Here is a 25,800-nt window from a genome sequence, read left to right as displayed (position 1 = left end):
GTCCTGGTTCACCTTGGGTTTCTTTTTTATAGGGAGTACAATAGCTTTCTTCCACTCTACAGGAAGACAGGCCGAAGCAAAGGAAACTTGGAGCACATGTCTAAAGTAAGGCTCCAAAACTGTTAGACTAGCTCTTAGCACCTTAGGAGGAGCAGGACCCCTAGGGGAGCCCGATTTAATACTTTTGCAGATGTTAGTTAGTATTATAGGTGGGGGGACCGAGAAGCATCTTAGGCATGACTCTGTGAGATCGACATCTTCATTCTCTGCAAAGTCATGACCCGATGGCAGGTTACTCGAAAAATTGGCATAGATGTCAGTTATCTTACCATTAAAGTATTTGGCAATTTTGTTGCACGTTTCCACCGAGTCACTGTGGGACGTGTTGTCGTTGGTTACCACAGAGATTTCCTTGAAGATCTTGAAAAGCTCTTTCGAAGAGTTCTCTGCTTCCCCAATGCGATTTTTGTAATGTAATGCTTTGGTGGCGCAAATCTTTTTGTTATAATCCATTTGAGCTTTTTTATATTGAGTTTTAACTGTCGGCAGAAGTTGGTACGCCATTCTCATTCAAGTTTTTTGCAAGCAGATTTAGCTATCTGGAGTTCCGGGGTGAACCACGGGGTGGATTTTCTCACCTTCTTGGTATTTGCAAAATTTCGGATAGGGGCGGTGCTATCTAGGGCAGTTAAAATACTGTTCTGTAATTGATTATAAGCAGTTTCACAGTCTGATCCTCCTGGCTCCTGATGGGAGCAAGCTAGAACAGGATGTGCTTTAGATGCAAGCGTCACCTAAGATCAAGCAGTGAGTGTGCCAAAGGTTGGATTACAAATAATTCAAGCTTGTCTTTAGGCTTGCAGAGCAGACCGAGTGGAGCATCCTCCTCAGAGAGTAAGGAAAGGTACATGGAAGCGGACGAGGAAGAAATGAAGTCTGAGCTAGATCACGTACACCATCATATTTTATATACAGCCCCTCACGTTTGAGATGCTCCTCCTTCAATACAAGTGTTACTTTTCTGGCCATCTAAGCAGCTGTCAACTTTCTGTAAACTCTACCACTGCTGGTCAGTGAAGCTAAGCATGTTACGTTAGGCAACTAAAACAATTACCACGAAAATAATCCTTCATGCACTTGATTTAAACAGGGGAAAATTAACTTTGCTAATATGTTCTGCTCCTCTGCTGTCATACACTATTGACCGGTCAAGAGGAGCAGTTTATTTCTTTCCATCTGTTTACGCAGCCCTTTCTTTCATGCTCGATCACAGTGCCAAGAAGAGCTTGCTGGATTTCGGAAAGCGCATCACAGCGTGAGCTATTTCTAAACCTCACTGCGTGCACGGCGAGGGCTGAGTCAGTATGTTTGTCGCGTGGACATTAGCGCACAGGCGCAGTGACGCTGCACATAATAATTCTTTAATTCTGTCTGGGGACAAAGAGGTTTATGCAGATGCAGGGTCAAGCTGCAGAGCGTGAGCAGCTGTTGGGCAGGGAGTGTGCTCAGGGCATGCAGAGGAAGAAGAGGAGCTATAAAAAACAAGGATTTGCAATGCAATAGGACTCGTATTTACGCAAGGCCTATTACATTAGAAACAGGAGTGTGGGCGGATGGGAAGGCACGAACAGGAGTAGGGGGGCGAGGGAGGATGGCATGAAGTCACAGACTGAGGAGGGGGCGGGGGAGATAGGGAAGAAAATAATCTTCGGAGTAAAGGGTCCATGGAAGGATACATTTGACAACATCGCCGTCATGAGGAGGGACTAACAAGCCTAAAACCAATTGGAAGGTAGCATGTAGGACCTAAGCCAATAAAGAAGATGGGCGGAGAGTTCCACGAAGCTTACACACTACACTGAATACTGCATGCCTTGTAAAGCGAGCAGAGCATGCGCTGCAATGCTAGGCTTGACCAAAAAAACACTAAATATAACCTTCCTTTGTTTTCGCACCCATTTAAATTTAACTCAGGAAGGGCATTGAGTGTGGTTGAGTACACCACTGTCACCTATCTGTAATTAGCAAGAATTATATAAAACCTCATTGTTTTCTTACCCAGTAAGATTTACCTCTGGAGGGAGCTATGTGAGCAACTGAACCCACCACAGTCTCCTCTATCTAGTCATAAGGTTGTGCATGTATGACCTCATGAGAAGCGAGGCGGGTGCACAGAAATGTATCTTATCTTTTCAATATCTTTCCATATCTTGCAGATCTTTATTGCACCTAATTTAGGAAATCCTCCCTGGAGCATAAAGGAAAGTGCTTTGTTGAAAATGTCCTCTTCGTACTTTTGTATGATAGTCTCATCCTGGCCGTCAACCTATACATTAGCAAAAGACAAACTATCTTAGAAGCAGAGCATACATTAATTGATCGAATATGAAGATACATATCTGTTCCAGGTAGCTTTAGGATGCAATAACATAAAGAAATGGAGGAAACATACTTAGCGACGAAAGAGCTCTGGTGCCTATCATGGCAGAGGACACTGCACACTCCGGTTGCCAGGATTTTAGTCAGCTTTAGGCAAATTTAGCTAAATTACTTACAATTGTTTTATTGTGTTGTTTATGTGGATGGGCTTGTAGGAGTCAAACTCCAATTGTTTAATCAGTTGAACGAATATCTGGGTGTTGCTGGCCCACTAGATAAATCTTAGATTGCAGTAGTGTGTCCTCAAGGTGTTTCTCATAAGTGTTGAAGAATGACTGAGGAAGTGCAGAGTCAGTGAGAAACAGCCTGATGTCAGAAGTAAGTATGTTTGAGAGTTAGGAACAGAGTTGGGAATATGTCTCATTTGCACCTTGAACACTCTTTGGGGGTTATTAACAAGCCTTCACTTTTTGTGATGCACCAACAGCGCATTTTGCTGCCCCATATTTACAAGGACAGGAAAAGCCACTCTGAGTGGCTTTACCTGTCCTAGTAAATACATCCTCTTTACATCCCATTTACACGCAGCACTTTACCTGAAAGGGGCGTTCCATGGGTGTTGCTATGGGTGTTCCCACGCAACACCAATGGAACCTGACACGTTTTCAGATTTACGAAAAATCATTAACCTGTAAATGCGTCTGAATGCTCCCCAGGGGAGGCAAGGACATCGCAACGAGGAGAAATGTATTCCGCTCTCCTTGTTTTTTTCCTCTTTCCATGTGTACTGCATTCTACAGGGTGCACAGACATAATATCGAGTCCAAAATATCGATTGGACATAATATCGGGTTTTTAATATAGACTGGACAAAATATCGACAGGACAGAATATAGATAGCAAAAAAATCGTTTTTAAGGTAAGTGAAGTAATATCGACTGTTAAAAATATAGATAGTTAAAATATCGAAGTATATAATATAGATAGTTAAAAATATCGATTTTTTAATTATATATAATTTTTTATAGTGTATTTTTATGTTATAATATGTGTGAAAAGTGTGTATTTATGTTATAAATAATTTTATTTAATGAATTTTGTCTTTATAATAGTTGCGTAATTTAATTGTGTAGCGGGTTGTGGGTTTATAGAGGAATAGGGTGGGAAGTAATTTAATTACAATTAATTAAATATGTAAATGTATTTATTGATAGTAATTAGTAATTAATTGTTAATTAATTTATATTAGTAATTAATTTAATTATAATTGTTAATTCATTGTTATTAATTGATTAATTGGTAATTATGTAAATTTTATTAATTTAATTTCTGTAGCGGGTTGTGGGTTTATAGGGGAATAGGGTGGGAAGTAATTTATTAATAATTAATTAAGTAATAAAATTAATTAAAATGTATTTATTTGGAAATAATTGTAAAATAATTTTTAATTAAAAATGAATTAATTGTTAATGTTTAATTAATTTGTAATAATAGGTGATTAATTGAAATAATTATTGTTAATTAGTAATTTTAAAAATATTAATTATTATATTAGATAACATTTTTATTTATTTTTAATACATTTTTAATAGATATTCATTTTTTGATTTTTGAATATTATATGAAATATTTACTTTCCCTAATGTTGTATTCTCTGGAGTGGTAATAGTAATGGAGTTAGAATAGTAATTTTTACCCTTACACTATCCAACGCTTTCCCTACTGTTTCACCCACTGGAGTGGGAATAGTAATTTTAACCCCTACGCTATCCAACGCTTTCCCTACTGTTGCACCCACTGGAGTGGGAATAGTAATTTTAACCCCTACGCTATCCAACGCTTTCCCAAGTGTTGCACTCTTTTGAGTGGGAATAGTAATTTTTATCCCTACGTTATCCAACGCTTTCCCCACTGTTGCACCCACTGGAGTGGGAATAGTAATTTTAACCCCTACGCTATCCAACGCTTTCCCTACTGTTGCACTCACTGGAGTGGGAATAGTAATTTTAACCCCTACGCTATCCAACGCTTTCCCTACTGTTGCAACCACTGGAGTGGGAATAGTAAATTTTACCTCTACGCTATCCAACGTTTCCCCTATTGTTGCACCCACTGGAGTGGGAATAGTAATTTAAACCCCTATGCTATCCAACCCTTTCCCTACTGTTGCACTCACTGGAGTGGGAATAGTAATTTTAACCCCTACGCTATCCAACGCTTTCCCTACTGTTGCACTCTTTGGAGTGGGAATAGTAAATTTTACCTCTATGCTATCCAATGTTTTCCCTATTGTTGCACCCACTGGAGTGGGAATAGTAATTTAAACCCCTACGCTATCCAACCCTTTCCCTACTGTTGCACTCACTGGAGTGGGAATAGTAATTTTAACCCCTACGCTATCCAACGCTTTCCCTACTGTTGCACTCTTTGGAGTGGGAATAGTAATTCTTAGCCCTACGCTATCCAACGCTTTCCCTACTGTTGCACCCACTGGAGTGGGAATTGTAAATTTAACCCCTACGCTATCCAACGCTTACCCTATGCTTGCACTCTTTGGAGTGGGAATAGTAATTTTTACACTTTTGTTATGTACGTTAATAACATTGGCTATTATTTAATTATATTTTGTTACTACATATATATGTTTTAAGAAATATGAATTAATTTTTTTTTTACTTTCATTAATTATTTAAATATTATAAGTTAATGTAAGTATTTTTAAGTATATTTTAGTAATTATTTTTTAATATTAATTTAATTCAACATTGTTTTTAGTAAAGTCGATATTTTTTAAAACTATATTTTTGTAAAGGATATTTTTAACTCGATATTTTTGTACTTACCTGTTTGTAGATAGAAACTCGATATTTTGTCAGTCGATATTTTGTCAACAATATTCTTGATGGTCGATATTCTGTCTCTCGATATTATTTAAGTGATCCATTCTACAGCACAATTGAACGGGAAATCACCTCTTATGTTTGCTTATGTGCAGGAAGGTGTCCCTTACTGCACATAAACAATCTTTAAAGAAAATTACATTTTACAAGTTCTATGTGTGCTAATGAAGCACACAGAGCTGAAAACTTACTTCTAGATTGTTTATGTGCAGGAAGGAACACCATTCTGCACATAAACAATCATCCCGTGACGCAGGCATCCACCATAGTGCAAGGGTGCCTGCCAGGGCGCATGGCAGCTAATTGTGCGCCAGCGCAGGGGAGAGCAAAGGAATCGAGAACACAAGCGAACATCATATTGCGAAAATCATATTGCCTTTATATGCAAAATTTACAGTATCGATGTTGTGTTAGTTCTTTATACAAAAACGCATTATGAAAAGAACTGTTTCTCCTCATCGGATATTTTTTCAGCTGCAATTTGGTGGTAATTGCATCTTTGAACTGCATACTAACTATCATTTCAAGTAGAAATTTTCACAGCGCAGTATGAACATGTAACAATGAATGCATATTGGAGCCGGAGGGGGACTATTTAGTGGACTGGAACATTCTCCCTTCTGATGGATTTGGCAGTTTTAAACTTGCTGCTTTGTTTTTAATGATAATGCTTTGTGCTAAGTGTGTCCTACATGACTACTTTGCGTGGTCATGTGTTCTGTTTACTCATTCTAATCTGAGACCTAGGAAGAAATGCATAGCCCCATCTGGATCGAGTTCAAGCCAGTGAAAGCAGTGCTTTTTTCGGCAATATTATATAAACGACTTGGGTAAATCCCCCACCATTTTAACATCCTGTTTTATTAAAAATGAAAAGCTGTCCTAAGTCCCTACTTTTTCTTATCTGGGAATCCCGTTTGACCAGAAAAGCACCTGGCACCACCTAGTTGAAACAAGGACTAGTAGATTCAATCAAAACCTGGAGGAAGTAGTCAGATTTACAAACAAACTAGGTGTAGTGATGGTTGAATGATGAAGGTCCAACTAGTTTCATGTCGAAGTAATTTATTAAAGTAGATAGTACAGGAGTTAATAAGTAGAGCAGATATTGAGCTCAGTAGGTCAGTAATAAGAACCCCACCAGGAGCAGGACCTTCCCAGTTCAGCCCTGACTCTCAACTGACCAAGCAAGTCAAGCAGCATTCCATTACATCATGAGAATGGAAACATTCTACTGGCTAAGCAGGAAGCTAAGTAAAGATAAAGAAAGAAGCAAAGACACTACACTAGGCTCAAGACCGATTAATACAATAATTAACCTCTATAAGGCTCGCTCGTGTTCTGTCACTTTGTACAGGGCTGGAGTATGGGGTTCCTGTAACCCAGTGGGACTACAAAGAGCTGAGAACAGCTTCATGAGACGCTTGCTGACAGTCTCCAATAGTCTTCCTGCTACTGTCTGTCATAGCAAACTTGGCCTGATTCCTTTGTCCTTCCATATACAAATAGCACCGACTTTACTTTGGCACTCCATCTGGGCGAAGGAAGAACCAGCCCTTAATCGTGCAATTATCTTAGACTGTTTTCAACTGGACTACATGTCGAACAGCGACGGCTCGTGGAGGGAGTTACGGTGGGGCAGGAGGCTGGGGAGGGGGAGGGGCAGGGTGGAGGTTGCTAAAAACCGGCATATGGATAATTGCAGGTAAGTAAACAATTTAATTAATAAAACGAATTTCGTAGCTCGCACTGATTTGCATTTTGCGATGCAAGGCGCACTACGAAATTCGTTTTATTAATTAAATTGTTTACTTACCTGCAATTATCCATATGCCGGTTTTTAGCAACCTCCACCCTGCCCCTCCCCCTCCCCACCCTCCCGCCCCACCGTAACTCCCTCCACGAGCCGTCGCTGATGTCGAAGGTACCTTGGTTTAGCGATATAAAAATCCAGTTAGAGTCATAGGGGTGGGTGGACTGTTTTTATAATCTAGCTAATATTGCCAAGATACCAAAATAAACACTGAAAAAGGATCCTATCCTGTCTAAAATCAACTAGAGAAAACGTAAATATGGTAAAAAAGAGCGTCTTGGAACACTCGCTCTTAGAACGCTCTTCAGGTGTTGAGCCGTATCTCTCTTTTTCATTTTAGTCATACTAAGGGGCAGATTTATGTCGGACTTGCGCCACGTTTATGCCGCCGTTGCGTCACGCAACGGCGCGGAAACGCGGTGCATCCCTGCGACCTATTTACAACATGACGCATCTAGGCAGATGCGTCACGTTGTAAAGCCCTGCGCCACAAGAAACCTGCGTCGGGTTTCATGTGGGCGTTCTGTCGCAGGGTGGGCATTCCCTCGTAGGAAAGCCCCGTAAAACTGACGCAGTGAAATCTACAAGATTTCACTGAGTCAGTTTTACGACGCTCCTGGGTCAAATCCTTACGCCTGCTTGAAGCAGGCGTAAGGAGTGACACACCACGTTATGTATGGGTGGCCTTTGTACATTGCAGGAGTTGCGTCGCACTTGCGACGCTACTCCAGCAATGCGCTGCCCGTACACCACAAGATGCGTCACGCATCTGCCCTTCCTTGCACCATGGTGCTCCGCATTGTAAATGCGGCGCATCTGTGGTGCCGCAAGGAGGGAATTGCGTAACACATCAGTTCTGACGCATCCCTGCTGATTTGCAGAGATGCGCCAGAACTCATAAATCTGCCCCTAAATTGTTTTATCTCATTACATTCAGGTTTGGTATGTCGCATCTTTTGGTCTCTTATCCCCGCAAAGCCTATTGTGACACCAAACTGGATCTGTGCCCGTGCAATTCCAAGCCCACTCAGAGCACGCTCCATTTCCTTTTCTTTTGTCCACTTTACAATAAGCCAAGGCGTGATTTTATTATCCCTCTCCTAAAGTTTTTAAACATTAGGAAGTGTCGGACAGCTTTATATCATCTCCAGCTTTTAAATGATGAATTCACCTGTCTAATGATTTATAGATACACCTCTTCAGCTGTTAGTTTGCGTCATATTGTTGGGAAATTATTTTATTTGATTTGACAATTCATCTTTGGATCCTATTGCCCACGGGACAGGGGATTGTTATGAGCTCATCATGCTGCTATTTCGTAGAAATGTTAATTTATTGATTATTACTATGACATTCTGATTATGAATTATCATTGCTGCTAAACATATCATTCATTGTCTGTATCACTTTTTTTAAACTTATGTTTTAAATGTTTTTTATGATGCATTCTTTTATGACTGGAAGTCAGCCGAATGAAGATATTTTGACTGAGTGACTGAAACGACTGACTTTGAAACCTACTACTGCAAAGTTATGCGTTTGTAGGAACATCACTTATTCTTTCTATTCCGCACATTGTCAGTGTTTGAAAGTGTATAAAGTAAATATATTTCGGCCCTAACTGCTTGCCCCTCCACTCCACTACTTCTTGGTTTCTGTAGTCCGGCCTCAACACACCCGAATGATCTAGGTGCAGAATATTGTACTTTAAAATGCTCATGCCATCATTTCATGAGTGTGCGCTACATAAATACCAAATAATAATATTTAAAAAAAATCTGTGAAGTGTCTCACTGGTTCCTGGAGCCTCGCTTGCGGTCTTCCAAATATCGAAATAAAAGGGGAATTATTGCATACCAGACGAGCACTAATGCCAACTATTCTAAACCAGGTCATAAAGGAAAGTTACAACATTAATGCATAGTGCAGGGAGTGTGATCAGGATTTTAATCGAGATAAAAAAAAATTAGGCAGATGGTTGTATAGTTGTTGTACAGTTACCATGCTATTATCCTGGTACCTCCGTCCCTGAAGCATTTCGATCCCTGGGCTCTACACCAAGTTCACGGCTCTGTTGCTCACCAGCTAGGTTTGTGCTTTAGAAATACCACTGAATTACAAACAAGAAATTAATCAGACTTAAATGTCCAATTTTCAGGTCTGAGTTGCCAGCGCAGCTGCCTGCAAGATGCATTATTACCAGTTTAAAAAAATACATAGATTAGGTTTTCGCTCCACCCCGTAGAGTATAATTCTTTAATCTCAAATTATTAAGGGCCTCATTTATGTGTTTTTGCCGTAGGGCAGCACAGCAGGCCGTCGTGCTGCGCTGCCCTATGGCAAAAGAAAAGGACAGGAATGCGGCGTATTTATCAGATACGGCCCATTCCTGTCCTTTTCCCCTGCACCAGTGCACAATGGGCTGCCATGCACCAACACATGCATCTTTGCACCATGGTGCAAGGGTGCCTGTGTTGCGTTGATGATTATTTCTGTGCAGGAAGGAAAACTTTCCTGCACAGAAACAATTAGAAGAGGCGTTTTCCTCGTTCTATGGGTGCTGCAGAATGCAGCTTACATAGAAAAAGAAAAAACTAGGAGAAATAAAGAAATTTCTCCTTGTTGCGCCTCCCTTACGCCTCTCCTGGGGAGGCCTAAGTTTTTGGCGCTGCCTCAGATTAATGATTTGTCATTAATCTAGGGTAGTGTCCAGAAGCCATGGATATACTGGGCCCCTCGGAGGCCGTTTTTTGTTACAGGGCCGTTTTCGCAGCATGGCTGCAATCTTGGCCCCTGTAACAAAATCGGCCAAAGCCAGCCCTTGTAAACCGCACCCCAACATCCCGGGGACCGGTCTAGTACTTTGCCAGGGTCGGTTTGGGTTGCCAGTCTGGCCCTGCCCCAGCAACACCCATTGCAAGCCCCTTTAATGCAGAAAACTGCGTTAAAGGGAGTCATATTAACGAGGCAGCATTAAGCCAAAAAAAGTGGCTTAGTGCTGCCACGTAAATATTGAACAGGCTCCTGCGCCATGGAACGTCACAAAAAGTGACGTTCTAGCGGCGCAAGGAGCCTCATAAATGAGGTCTCTAACTGTTTAGCGTATCAGTCTGGTTACTAGGAAGTACTTCCACTAGAATGCATAAAGGTCTCTTTTATCTCTGAAAAGTACACTTAATCATCACACTGTCACATGTATTCATTTACTTCTATAGTCAGTATACACAGAAAAAATATTTTTGCTACATTTCTCCCAAGTTTTGGCACAGCTGGTATGGCAGGTTATAATATGACAAACATCATTGATGCATGCAATGCGCTTAAATAGCATTTGCAAATGCCTAGTACCCGTGTTGGCATGTATTGTCACATGGAACCAGAGCTATCAGCTTTGCCAGTGCTTCTTACTGTTTGGAAATGCTAGAGAACGCCAACATATCTTTAAGGTTAAGAGACCCATGATGTATTCCTTGCTGGCTCTTTCTCTTGCCTGCTCTGACACAAATAGGATATGTATGTTTAAGTGTCTTTAATAATTTTTTTCTAAACCACCTGAGCATGTTATTTGCCAAAGAAGAGTCCTAACCCCAAAGAAATAATCTATTAAGTGGAAATTGTTATTTTATAAATATTTCTGAAGGCACCATGCATAACATCGTGGTTCAATAGGACGTGCAGTAAAGTACATTTGATTCTCGTAGGCACCATTTTGCTCAAAGGAACAGCAGCGTGTCCATGAGAGAAAGCTGATGCAAAATTGTAAATTCCAAGGAATCCATAACACTAAATTATCAGAGAGCGATAGACTCCTTGAGAATTTCAGCATCAGAATGTTTTCAACCAAATCAACCCTTTCTTGGGTTAGAGCCGTTCAGAGATTTGGGCTTCCAAGTAAGGGTAGTTGACTAATCTGAAATCTAATGGTCCCACTGCTGTTGGAATGTTTTTACAAACCATCAATTGGGGAAGTGTAGAGGAGATGATAGAATCACCCTCCTGAACTAGACTTGTAAACAATGGGATTCTATCAATGTGAGTGGTGACTAATTTTATATGATTTTGTATATTCTCTAAACTCGTGGATACACTGCAATTTGAAAATCAGGCCTCTCTTAGAGTGGCAGAATGAGGGCACTGTGTGTTTTTAAAATACCCCTCACACACTATAAATCCCATAGTGTCATTCTCCCATCATTGAGGTCTTCCCGTCCCTCTACGGGGCGGGGCGTGCTTCGACCTACGAGTGACGCGGGAGCACTTATATTTTTGACAATAGGCTATGTGATGTGATGAGGATAGTGATATGTGTTAGGGAGTGTAGGGACCTATTTACGTGAATGGTGGTGTAAGAAAAGGTTAAAAATTCCCTGGCTAGTCGCAAAAATTAACTTTAATGGCTTCGCAAGCTGGGAACTTTAAAAAGGGGGTTAGTAAGTGGAATTACAAGTGCGCCACACTTGTAATTCTAGGTCGAAGCACGCCCCGCCCCGTAGAGGGACGGGAAGACCCCAATGATGGGAGAATGACACTATGGGATTCATAGTGTGTGAGGGGTATTTTAAAAACACACTGTGCCCTCATTCTGCCACTCGCAGAGAGGCCTGATTTTCAAATTGCAGTGTATCCACGAGTTTAGAGAATATACACAATCATATAAAATTAGTCACCACTCACATTGATAGAATCCCATTGTTTACAAGGAATGTTTTGACCACAACTGATTGTTACTGAGATATCGAAGCCAGTAGACTCAGGGCCTTATTACAAGTGTGTTTGTGGTGGCGGTCTGACCACTGCCACCACAGCGGGTCCGCCCAAAGTATTCAGAGAGTGGTTGTTGGATGGCCACACGACTGCCGCATCTGCGGTGATCCAGGATCCTGCGACAGTCGCACAACAGAAGGGGGTAGCAATATACTGGCGGTGCTGCTGAGGCACAGCAGTGCATATTACGTGTTGCCTGTTCACTGCCCCATTCCTGGTGGTGATCCAGTCATAAAAAGGGTGATGGAGAGGCAACCAACCCTAACAGGGTCCCTTGCCGCTCTGGGTCCTGGGGGTCTATGCGGGGTGATCACATGTTGTGCCTCCCTGGAATTGCACCCCTGTACCTGCACAATGCAGGAATGTTCTCCAGGTTCTGGCACGGTGGTATCTGCAGTTAAGGCTCACCTATGAGCCTTATACAGCTGCCACCGTGAGACCACAAAAGCACCACCCGTAGCCAAGGATTACAGTTGTAATCCGGCAGGAGGGTGTTTGAAGGGCTTGGCGGTCCTCCTGGCAGCACAGTGGTGGTGGCCAACAGGAGGACTGCCAAACACATAATAAGGCCCTCAGTACCCTATACACCTCTCTGTATGCTCCAATGTATAATTAGCTCCATGAATATCCACTAGGCTATAGATTGTACAGGAACTCCAAAAGATATATTTGGCCCATGGTTTCCTCAAAGATTAATATGATCACAATTAAGTGAAGATTAACTGCAAAGAGATTGTGAACTGCACAGTGACTGCTAAATTAGATCTGTAACCACAATTTACTAATGTCAATTATTAGACATCTAGTTTTAGTGGTACTTTACTGTCACAATAAAAAACACAATAAAATGCACCTTTCCTGAAGTACCTACTCTGCAGGAAGTCGCTAGATCCAGTGCAAATATTTGCTTTACTATAGGAGTAAATCATATTTCACTAAGGTGGAGGTATCTGTTCTTCTAGGAGCAAAATCACCCTTCTGAATAAGTAGTTTTGAAGATTAGAAGCAACTAACAATGTTCAATAAATCTCACATGTTATTTGTAGTGCTTTACGTTACAAGGTGTTTTTAGAGATTTAGATCTCACAATGAGGTCTGCAATATACAAAATAACACCCATTAATACAACTTTAAAAAGACACCAAAAAATGACACATTTTTATAACACATTTATTCATTATCTGGACAATTTATTATCTCCATTGCAGCTCTTACTGTTGAAATACCATGGGCCAGATGTATCAAAGGGTTTTATCCATTCTGTGTCTATGAGAAAATGTGTTCATACATATGGCCCATATTTTTTCAAAAGTGTTTTGAAGAATCTCTGCTTTTGAATTTTGTTTTTGTATTTTGAAGGCAGGACAAGCAAATATAACATGTTCAAAGGTCTGGACATCCTTGGGAGGACATCTTCCCAAATTACATTCTGTAATGCTTATGTCAAACTTTTAATGGTAATCATTTCAGTCTACATAGCATTATGCATCTTTGCACTCTAAAGTCCAAGATCCAGTTCAAATACATTTGAGGGACTGCTGCCTGACATGAAAGAACAATGCAATGGAAACAATATTTTGCTCTACATATCCCTGTGTCCTTTTCCATGGAACATTTTTTGGTAGCGTATTTTAGATAGTGTTTAAGATGAACATAGCTCATATTCTGGATATCTATTCTTGGCAAAGAAAAGTGCAGAAGTGCCGGTAAAATTTTAGATAAACAAATATCCAGCCTCAAAAGTATAAGCAAGACATTACAAAGCCTTAAGGACTTTTCTTTAGCATGTAATATACAATGGTACCATCCTAAAATAGCAGCCAGGCGTTTTATGAAAGTGCTCATCAATCCTAATTCGAATCTTAGGGCTTCTATTGATACCATAGAATTTAAAGTGCAAATAGTGCGGAGTCTTCCCTTCCACCTTATGAATAAAGAGCCACTGATTAGCATTAGGTCAAGTTCCTGTGACCTGTTGCTGCATAAAAATATTTTAGGGCATTTCCATGGGTAAACACTTTTTTGACATATATGCAATATGTTCGCTATCAGCCAAATTTGCCGGCATAAGTATTGCATGATAAGGATAAAATGTTGCCACAATTATGGTAGAATTGTTACCTATACTTTGAATTTATTTCACAGCTTTTTGGACAAAACCTCATGACCTTAGTTTTATTTATATTTACCTTCGGGAACAGAGTGTCTGAGTAAGAAGACATGGTATCATGATGTCTCTGAAGACGTTTTGGAGTCCGGTTTAACAGGACGATTTCATGCCCATTAAGAAGTATACTGTTAATACTGAAAAGGTTTATTTCAATATGAATAGCAATACATTCATGTATAAAAATTAAATTACATCTTTATTGATGAACTCAGAGCCCGTCCCGACGTTGTCCGGGTATGAATTGCTGGCGGCCAGTAGTATATTGTTTTGTAGGATTTCGTTTTGATAGCATTTCTTACCTGTGACAGGCCTGTGAAATGCTCCGATTCACAGTGCACTGCTGATGCACTTAAGAGTGCGCGTTCAGTAGTGTGTAAACTCGAGTTTCCCTACTTTATTTTTCCTTGCAATATTATATAGCGCAAACTCGACAACATGGCATGAGCACAATTTACATTACAGAAGAACACATTAATTTGTGGTAGGCACGGAGAGACAAAGCGAGTTGCCTGGAATCACAGGATGTTGAGCTGATGCCGAGATTCGAACGTAGCTCCCCAGCTCTAAAGTTCGCAATTCTAGAACTTCTGGCGGGAGGTGTGTCTAAAAGTGTATGTTGGTGCTGGCCATCAATGAGAGAGACCTGTGCATTTTTCAAATGGGTGGTGAAAAAATATGAGTATGTTGCTGGAGATGTGGGCCGCCGTGCCACCAATGTACTTACGGGGGAGGAAAAACACCCATTTTTCCGCAACTTTCTTTCCGCATACCATCACTCCGCATACTTTCATTACGAAAGTACCATGACTCCGCAATGCCATTATAACCCATGGCATCACATTTTACAAGCTTTTACCAAGCATACATTTACAACGAAATTCGTTGTAAATGCATGAATGGTAAAAGCATGTTTTTTTTAAATTTTTGAATAAGGTAAGTATGGGTATAGGGTATATGTTTTGGGGTACTGAGGTATATGTTTTGGGGTGTTTGGGTATTTTAAGGGTTCAGATATAGTTTTGGGTTATGGGCTACACGGTTAGTTTTAGGGTTTAGGGATAGGTATGGGTTTTGGGGTACACAGGCACTTTTAGGATTCAGGGCTAGGTTTGGGTTTTGGGGTATAGAGGTATTTTTAGGGTTCAGGGGTAGGTTTGGGTTTTGGGGTACAGGGGTATTTTAAGGGTTCAGGGCTAGGTTTGGGTTTTGGGGTGCAGGGTATTTTTAGGGTTCAGGGCTAGTTTGGGGATTTGGGGTACAGAGGTATTTTAGGGTTCAGGGGTAGGTTTGGGTTTTGGGGTACAGGGTTATTTTTAGGGTTCAGGGCTAGGTTTGGGTTTTGGGGTACAGGGGTATTTTAAGGGTTATGGGGTAGGTTTGGTTTTTGGGGTACAGGGGTATTTTAAGGGTTCAGGGCTAGGTTTGGGTTTTGAGGTACATGGGTTTTTTAGGGTTCAGGGGTAGGTTTGGGTTTTGGGGTACAGTGGTATTTTTAGGGTTCAGGGCTAGGTTTGAGTTTTGGGGTACAGGGGTATTTTCAGGGTTCAGGGGTAGGTTTGGGTTTTGAGGTACAGGGGTATTTATAGGGTTCAGGCCTACGTTTGGGTTTTGGGGTACAGGGTTTGGGGATAGGTTTGGGTTTTAGGGTACAGGGTATATTTATAGGGTTAAGAAGGATTAGTGTTTAAGGGTGTTGGGGTATTTTAACGAGTAAGGGTGGGTTATGATTATGGGGAGCAGGTGTATTTAAAGGGAGCAGGGTGGGGGAATGTGCCATACGCCCCCAGCACACGCCCACAGCATAACGCAGACACGCCCACAAGAGACTACTTTGCTGGCACAGTTCTTTTACCTTTTAAATGTATATGGTGGGCTTCGGCATAGCCTATGTCCTTCTGCTGCAACTGCCCGTTCCAACGTTGTATTGGGTGTTGTGATTGGTGCTGTGGTTCCTGAGATTACCCGCCTCAAAGGTTTGGGCTCTCTCTTTATTATATTAGTATAGATTCACCCTTAGTGAACTCCAAGTCAACCCGACTCAGAAATGTGTATTTGAACAAACATGTGGCCACAGCAACTGCAGACAGGGAACCCAGCCCAACAGGGATCGGGCCACAGCCTTGCCAGGGAGGGCTACCTGTCTGGGGAGGTAATATCTTCACACAAACACAGAGTCCAATTGTGCAGTAGGATAAAACTGTAGGGTCATATACCATCCATTCCCCCACATCCTGATAATTAACTGTACCAAACCCAAAAGAAGGACCATTATGACACATGGCCGGAGGGCTGCGCACATTTCCAAAACTCCATTAGGGCAGATGCCACATGAAGTTAGGAACTCTCAGCCAATCAGGACACAGCACACACAGCGCATGCAGTGATCACATGCTCCTCATGGACACGTTATCCACTGGCCGTATTGTGTTTCCTCAAAGGTCAGGTCCACCTAGATTCCTCATTCACTACATGACACCAAAGACAGAGGTTCACATTCCTTACAAATTGTCGATTGAAACAGTCCTTAGACCCAGTCCTGTGATTGTGCTCCCGGCCACATTGCTTACTTAAAAAAACTTTTCCTGTTTGACTAAAGTCTCTTGTCTCTTGTTTCTTCAAGGTATTTCATGTTCAAGCAAAAAAACCTAAAGGCTACCAGCCTAATTTTGGGTCCTCACCAGATACCTTACATTCCTCATTGAGCGCATCCTCCATATATAGCGAAAAAAGGAGGGGGTGCCAACAGGTATCTGTTGGAAAGTGGGTTATCGGTAGGCGTATGTAAGCACCAACCACTAGTAATAAGGCCACTAACATGGTCTAGGTCTAGTAAAGGTCTCAGTAAATTTGCCCCTTGCTCAACCTTTTAGTACCTGACAACAAGCAGTAAGGCCTAACTTAGGAGACAGGAGTATGCAGCATTTAAAACACCAATACATCAAATACGTAAGACACAACACACAACAAAAATCCCACACCAATGTATTATAATAGGACATATCTTTATGAACAAATAGACACCAACATGACAAAAATCCAATGTAGCGAGCAGGAGATATGATTTTTTTTCAAGATTAACCACTTTATAGTTTTAAAAAACTTATTGCGCTACACTGGGACATCTGGTCGTGCATGACCAGAAAAAAATGCCAAAGTTTAAGGCCAACCACAATGAAGCGCGGTTGTATACAATAAGCAGGAGGCCCCAGTCAAAATTTCACCTTCACATTTCTGGAGACGTTTCTACCGACATCGCTCGACCCTCCACAGCAGTCCGGATTCGGAGAGGGTTCTCCAGCTTCACTTTCCGCAAGGCCCCGGTCAAATCCTGGCACTATGGATCTCCAGAGCTTTCAGTGGGACAAACCTGAAATCCAGGCCAGGTGGCTGTTGAAGGTAGTCGGCTTAACTCTTGACGTCGGGCCGGTCACCGCCTGGAGCTTTTTTGCAAAAATTTTCCCAAGTTCTCCAAACTTCAGGAGGTGGTACCTGAAAGTCTCCTTGTTGTTTCAAAGTGCCCAAATCATCAATCCAAAGTTCTGGAATCTCCTAGATGGTCTCTGGAATGTCTGGACCACAATTCCCTTAATGCACCTGGCAAAATCCTTGAAAGCCCACTGGAGTCACTCCAGGATGGGCACTCTTGGTGGAGATGATGCATGTGGGCTCTGTTAACCTGTAGCTTGCAGGGAGCCAACTCCTCAATTCTTCTTCAAGCAAGACACAGCCCCCAGGACAGTATTACCAGTTTGTGAAGCCGGTGCAGTCATTCAGAGTGCAGGCCTTTGGGTGTAAATCCAGATTGCAACAGGGCAGTCCATCTGTCCCTTGTAGTTTTAGGAAGCAGATCTGAGAGACTATGCAGTCTTACATATTTATTCAGTGTTCTGGGGCGACATGCAGAGGGCACTTCTGTCCAATGAGAAGCTGAGAGTCACCCAAAAGCTTGACAACTTCCTCCAAAGAGAGACATCTTCTTGTCCCACAAAGCACTGCACTTCTAAAATCCGACATGGCTGATTTCTCTCCAGAAGAGGGAGAGCTAGCTAAACCATCCCATATTGTGGCTCATTTCCATTAGCTCTCCTCCCCATGACCTCTGCAAATTCCCGTACTAAGTTTGCCATCTGGTTGGGGTACAGGATGTGGTGGTAGACACGCCTGGCATTCCTAACTGATCTGCTCTCTCTTTGGGCTCAGTTTAATTTACCCAGCCCCCTATGAAGGACCTCCTTAGCTTCAGAGCTCTCTCTATCTGATAACCTCTGTTCTGGCCAGGACACTTTTCACCAAATCAGAGCAGCCTGGCAAAGCCTGTTAAGGCTGACCACTCAGCAGAGACTACTAGAATGCTAGATGTTGGCTTACAGAGGAGAAAGTCTATAACTTTTCTTCCTTACGATGATAGCATCAACAGTGGCAAGTTATTGACTTTGTCAATACTAATCGTTTAAGTCCTTAAATGATATTTGTGCTCCTTTCCGAGCAATAGTTATATCTAAATAAAATATTGCAATGTTAGGTTTCCTCACCAGGGGGTATAAAGCAGGAATATCGATGGGATATTATCGACTAGCATAAATATCGAGGTAAGAATATCGACTTGCAAAAATATCGTAGTTGTAAATATCGTTGTAGTAAATATCGTTTTTTTAGAATGACAAAAATATCGTCAAAATAAAATATCGTTGAATAGAATATCGTTAAGGAAAATATCGTTGTATATAATATCGATAAAATAATTGAATGTGTTATATAAGTGTCTAAAAGTATGTATTATGTTTAAATAAATAATAAAAAATGTCTATTAGTATTATTATGTGTATAAAAAAAAATAAAAAATATAATAATATATATAATAATAGTAAAAATTCTAGGAGCGGGTTATTGGTATTATAGGGGATAATGTTAAAATTGAAATGTGAAATTTCAATTTTGAAAAAGATTTTTTTTTTTTTTAAATGTAATTTTATATAACAAAAAATTTAGTAGCGGGTTGTTGTTGATACAGGGGATAAGAGTGGGTAGTATATTATAATAAGTGATATGAAATGCAAATTTAAATGTAAATAATTAAAAATTAAAAAAAAAAATTTTAGTTTTCTTGGATTTCAATTTTATGTATTATGTAATAATCTTCTAAAAAAGTGTGTGATTAATGTAAATAATGTCCATAAAAAATTAAATATTTGAAAAAAATCGAAATTCGAAATTTAAATATTTACATTTTGAAAAATTAATTTTAAAATCGAAATTTTCTCAATTAATAATATTTAAATAAGTTATTTGTTTAAAATTTTATTTATCTGTTTTTGGTTATAATATATGATAAGAATTATTAAAAAATATCTAAAAAATAGAAAGATAAATAAAGTTTTAAATTTAATGTAAAAAAAATTATAATTTTGCAATTTTAAAAAAAATTTAAAAAAATATTTGTTATTGTTATTATAAAATTAGAATATTTTATAGTTGGAATGTAATTGTTCATTTTGTAGTATCATAGATAATAGTTGTTAGTTATATATATTTAAAGTGTTGTTATTTTATTAGAAGACCATAAATGTGTTTTTGTACTGTCCAGCATTTTAAAGACTTAAGTTTAATTGGAGTTAGAATAGTAAATTATTATGGTTTACAGTCCTGCACTTTCCCTGACTTATGTTGGATTGGAGTTAGAATAGTAAATTATTATGGTTTACTATCCAGCACTTTCCCTGAGTAATGTTATATTTGGAGTTAGAATAGTAAATTATTATGGTTTACTATCCAGCACTTTCCCTGAGTAATGTTATATTTGGAGTTAGAATAGTATATTATTATTTTTTATTGTCCAGCACTTTCCCTGACCTTATGTTGGATTGGAGTTAGAATAGTAAATTATTATGGTTTACTGTCCAGCACTTTCCCTGACTTATGTTGGATTGGAGTGAGAATAGTAAATTATTATGGTTTACTATCCTGCACTTTCCCTGACTTATGTTGGATTGGAGTTAGAATAGTAAATTATTATGGTTTACTGTCCAGCACTTTCCCTGACTTATGTTGGATTGGAGTTAGAATAGTAAATTATTATGGTTTACTATTCAGCACTTTCCCTGAGTAATGTTATATTTGGAGTTAGAATAGTAAATATGGCTGAGATACCCGCCACCCCCTCTCAACACAATCCCCAAGGATGGGAAACCGGAAACAGTTCTGAAGTTTTTGGAAGACGGGAGGGAGTAACCCTCCCGGCCGTATTTATTAAAATATGAAACAAAATTAAAACATTAAATAAACAGTTTCATATTATGTACAATTTCATTACCACATTGCGATGTTTGGCTAACCTTAACAGATTCTCTAATACAAAGGTTCTCCTAGCCGAACTAACATCCTACAAAACATTTACTTGACATTTTTAAATTGTACATCCTAACGTTTAAGGGCCAACGGCAAGGTCGTAACCGGTGTCAAGATCCCTAACCCAGAAATATCGCCCTCACTTGTGAGGGGCGGCCCAGAGGCGTACCTCAAGTGCAATTACCAATTTCCCTTGACTTGACGGGGGCCCCAATAAAACTCGACGCCACTTAGAGGTCGTACGAGGACTCGTGTGAGGTATCTAGAAGGTAGCGTAGACCCCCCCCAAACCCCACACAACTTACCACATCTGCCGTCGCAGACGTCCTGGCCCCGGGAAATTCCCCAGGAGGGGGCTGTAACCCCTCCTACCCAGGAAGGGGCCTTGACCGCCTTTCCTTTTCTTTCGGCGACCCATCCTTAGAAGGGACCGCCTCCCCGTTGAGGGGCCAATGGCCACCTCCCCCGAGCGCTCCCATCCGTGCTGGGTGACGCCCACTCATAGGGATCTTCCAATTAGTGCTCACCGATCATGACCTTACCGCCCGACCAAAATAAATACGACAATGCTAACTAAATGACTAAACTAAAAAGACAGTAGCAACTACAATTTTATTAAAAGCATGCTTACCAATGAACACTAAAGCAGAATTTCTTTATTTGCTAAACGTAACACAAATCGACCATTCTTTATTACATACTCAAAATCATCACGATAATACCACAACCTGTAAACGAAAATCAGAGTTATCCATCAACTTTATTCAAAAACCACTTGCTGTCCTCAGGGGCTGGTGGGTGGGTCAAAATTGGCTCTTCGTTCTGTCTCGAGCTCACGTGTAGCGAGGAGGTGCAGCTTCAGAGCACAGGAACAAGAGGATGCCTTCTGATCTTGCTTCTCCTTTTATCCTTCTTCAGGGCGGGCGTAAACCCGCCCCTGCCTGCCCCAAGGGCGTGGCCAGCCGCGTCAGTGTCTAGGCCAACCCACTCTAGGGCGGGAAAAGGGGCGCCCCGGCTACGCCGCTTCGGGCATACCAGCCGAGACTCGCCTCCCGCCCAAGATGGCTTCCCGGGGGGATCGTGGTACTCCGCCATACGTTCGGGGGGACCGAGTGGTCGCCCCTTTCCATATGGCTGAGATACCCGCCACCCCCTCTCAACACAATCCCCAAGGATGGGAAACCGGAAACAGTTCTGAAGTTTTTGGAAGACGGGAGGGAGTAACCCTCCCGGCCGTATTTATTAAAATATGAAACAAAATTAAAACATTAAATAAACAGTTTCATATTATGTACAATTTCATTACCACATTGCGATGTTTGGCTAACCTTAACAGATTCTCTAATACAAAGGTTCTCCTAGCCGAACTAACATCCTACAAAACATTTACTTGAAATTTTGAAATTGTACATCCTAACATTTAAGGGCCAACGGCAAGGTCGTAACCGGTGTCAAGATCCCTAACCCAGAAATATCGCCCTCACTTGTGAGGGGCGGCCCAGAGGCGTACCTCAAGTGCAATTACCAATTTCCCTTGACTTGACGGGGGCCCCAATAAAACTCGACGCCACTTAGAGGTCGTACGAGGACTCGTGTGAGGTATCTAGAAGGTAGCGTAGACCCCCCCCCAAACCCCACACAACTTACCACATCTGCCGTCGCAGACGTCCTGGCCCCGGGAAATTCCCCAGGAGGGGGCTGTAACCCCTCCTACCCAGGAAGGGGCCTTGACCGCCTTTCCTTTTCTTTCGGCGACCCATCCTTAGAAGGGACCGCCTCCCCGTTGAGGGGCCAATGGCCACCTCCCCCGAGCGCTCCCATCCGTGCTGGGTGACGCCCACTCATAGGGATCTTCCAATTAGTGCTCACCGATCATGACCTTACCGCCACAGGCCGGATAGTTGACCGGCTATCCGGACCCCCCACAACACTCCTACCTAAAGGTCATGGTGTAACGTTTTTAGCCATGCTAAGAAGTCTCCTATGAGTAACTCATTCCCCACCCGAGACAAATACACTCCATCCCCCAAATACATACTGTCATCATTAATACACCCATGCGAAATAGAATGCAGTGTCTTGGAACGGAACAACCTACTCACTTTGTTATTAAGCTTTCTAACAGAATGATTTAAAGCAGGAACCGAAATAGCCCCCCGCCACACTTTTCGTGGGATCATATGGGACCACGCAATTGTGCACCCTGGAACTCTCCTCGCTAACCAACTTACAGTGGAAAGCATCGCCTCAAGAAGAAGTCGTCTACCAGTGGTGACCAAATCATTACCCCCAAGATGTACTATGACTACAGACGGCGGTGACCTCGTCCGCCCTAGCAAACCCTCGAAAAATGATTGAAACTGGTCAATACAGAGACCGCCTCTTCCGTAGAAGGACACACTGTACCCGTATTCCCCAGCTACGTGAATCATATCACCTGCCTTGAATACGTCTGCGGCACGTCTCACGTATGAGTGGCCCACGACCCACACCTCCTTTTTCACAGCCGGTGATGTCTGACCGCTGGCCCGGTGTTGGGTCGACTGCAAAGTTCGCCCCGCCTCGTAGGCTTGCGCAACTGAAAACCAAACAAAAACAAGAAGCGTGAGTACATTGTTACAGCTTCACAACATGTGCAACCGCACATACCTTTTATAACAATTGGAGGACCAACGCCCCACCCGTTTAACTTGTTCAACATTCAGACCCCTGGCTGTAGCTTCTGTAGCAGCCCCTATCCGAAAGGAATGGGTCCCAAACTCGCCCGGGTTCAAGCCCGCAGCGGCAATCGACATCGCAAGCACCCGCTGAAACTGAAACTTTGTCAGTGGGGTGGCGTCAGCGTGTCTCAACAAGGTCCCCCCCCATGATGCCACCCTTCGTGCTAAATAATCTTCTAGACACCTTACCGGGCACATGGAGGACCCGGGAATCCTGCGTATGATTACGCAGTCACCCATCCCACTTTGATCGGTCTTGGACTTGACAAATGAGACCGTCATTGTCTCCCCTCTGATCTGGACGTGCTCCTGGCACAGTCCTCCTGTCACATCCTGCTTGTTCCTCGCCACTAGTTCGCTTACCCGCATAGCCCCATGGAATGCCAGCGTAAAAGCGGCTCGGAATAACAATGTCTCAAACTGAGATGAACACGTAGCAGGGAGTCTGGATAGTAACTGGGCCAGCCTATCCAAACCTATCGGGCGCCTCTCGTCTACTCTGCGACCCTCAAGGCGTTGCCACCCCCGTAGCGCTTTCTGTACAACGAAAGACGCTGTCGGGTCATGGATCCCATGAGCCCTAGCAACAAAGGAAATGGCAGCCCGATGCCTCTGAGCCGTGGCCACCGATTTCCCGACCAGATGTAAGGACATCAGAAAATTTACCACCCCCTCCTCCTGGCCCCAAAGCTCCTCTCTATCAGTCCCCAAAAAGGCTAAATAGGACCGGAACGCCCCTTCATATGCCTTCCTCGTCCTGGGTGCTAAACTCTCTCCCACGAGGTTACGAAGTTCGGGGCACCGAGAGACCAGAGAGCTTCGGGAAAGGGTGCCGGCTCCGGGTCCGCTGTGGGAAGAAAACCCCAGAAAGCCTGCATACGAAAACGAGACAGTGCATCAGCCGCCTGGTTCATTACCCCTGGGACATGTCTTGCTCTGAATAGCACATTCAATTGCATACACAGTAAAACAATTTCCTTGAGCAGTCTCAAAATCCATTTACAACGTGCTGCCTGACTATTGATACACTCGACCACGGTCATATTGTCAGACCAAAATACCACAGAGTGATCTTTGAACCCTTCGGGCCAAGTTCTCAGGGCCACTAAAATGGGGAAAAGGTCCAGGAAAGCAATGTTACTTGTCAGTCCACTGTCATGCCACCATGTCGGCCACTTTTGTGCAGACCATCTGGTGCCGAAGATGGCACCGAAACCTATGCTCCCTGCCGAATCTGTCCACAGCCCCAGCTCCTCAGAGGACACGGCCGGTTTGTTCCAGACGACTCGACCATTGAAATCCGCCAGAAATGCCAACCAAATGCGCATGTCCTGGCGGACCTCTGCCGAGAGCCTCGTGCGATGATGGCCCTCCTTCAGGCCGACCAAGGCTTGAGCAATCGAACGGGAAAAGGGGCGGGCCATTGGTATAACCCTCAGGGCAAAATTCAACTGGCCAACTAACTGCTGTAATTGATGCAGCTTAACCTTAGGTCCACTTAAACACATTTGCAGGGATGTCCTGAACTTTGACACTTTGTCAGCTGGTAAACGAAAACAACCTTCTCCGGAGTCTAACTCGATCCCCAGAAACTCGAGGCAAGTGGAAGGCCCCATAGTCTTACCTGGTGCCAATGGCACGCCAAACTGATTCATCAAGACACAAAATTGCGCCAAAGCCTGCCCACATTCCGGATCCCCGGCTGCCCCCAGGAACAAAAAATCATCAAGGTAATGCATCACATTTTGGAAACCCGTCTTCCTTGTGAAGACCCATTGTAGAAAACTACTGAATTTTTCGAAATAGGCACAAGATATAGAGCACCCCACCGGCATACACCTATCCATGTAATAATGACCCTGAAACATGAAACCTAGGAGACGCTGATCGTCTGGATGTACCGGGAGCAACCGGAACGCTGACTCGATATCAGATTTTGCCATCAGCGCCCCGGGCCCCAGGCGATTCAAAATGGCTACGGCCTCATCGAAGGATGCGTACCGCACCGAACACACTTCCGGGTCTATCGCTTCGTTTACGGAAAGACCACGTGGGGCTGATAAATTATGTATCAGCCGAAACTCACCCGGGTCCTTCTTTGGGACCACACCTAAAGGGGAACAAACAAAGTTAGGAACCGGTGGTACACTAAACGGACCAGCGACTCGACCTCGAGTAACCTCCTTCCTGATCTTATCCTGTACCATGGTCGTATGCTGGAAGACCGATAGCTGATTTTTACATTTCGCTGCACCTTGAAAGTCCCCCACTGGGATGCGGAAACCATAAGAAAACCCGTTCCGCAACACCCCAGCAGAAGTACGATCCGGGTATTCACTGAGCCAAGGAATCATTGCCAAGGTATCAATCGGGGTAGGTAAAGGCGCCCCTCGGACTATGTTAGACCTGTTTGGCGCCTCCTCTACCCCCGTTATCACCCGTTTTGGCTCTGCACGTGGACTCAGGATGGGATGATTGCCCACACCCACTACATTCGTGTCTAAATTTGCACGATCCCTGGGGCCTAGTACATTTACCCATGTTGAAGTTCCAACAAACCCCCCTTTTTCCTGTATTGCCGGCAGGCCTCGAGTAATTGTCGGTACCCGCACCTGACCGAAAGGGCGTCCCCGCATACTGGCGGGAGGATTCGCCAACGATACTCCCTACTAATGGCAATTTTAACATACCAGTCTCCTTCATTTTGGA

Source organism: Lissotriton vulgaris, chromosome 1_1, assembly GCF_964263255.1.
Source record: "Lissotriton vulgaris chromosome 1_1, aLisVul1.2, whole genome shotgun sequence".
Classification (NCBI taxonomy): domain Eukaryota; kingdom Metazoa; phylum Chordata; class Amphibia; order Caudata; family Salamandridae; genus Lissotriton; species Lissotriton vulgaris.
Note: the sequence above shows the minus strand (reverse complement) of the source record.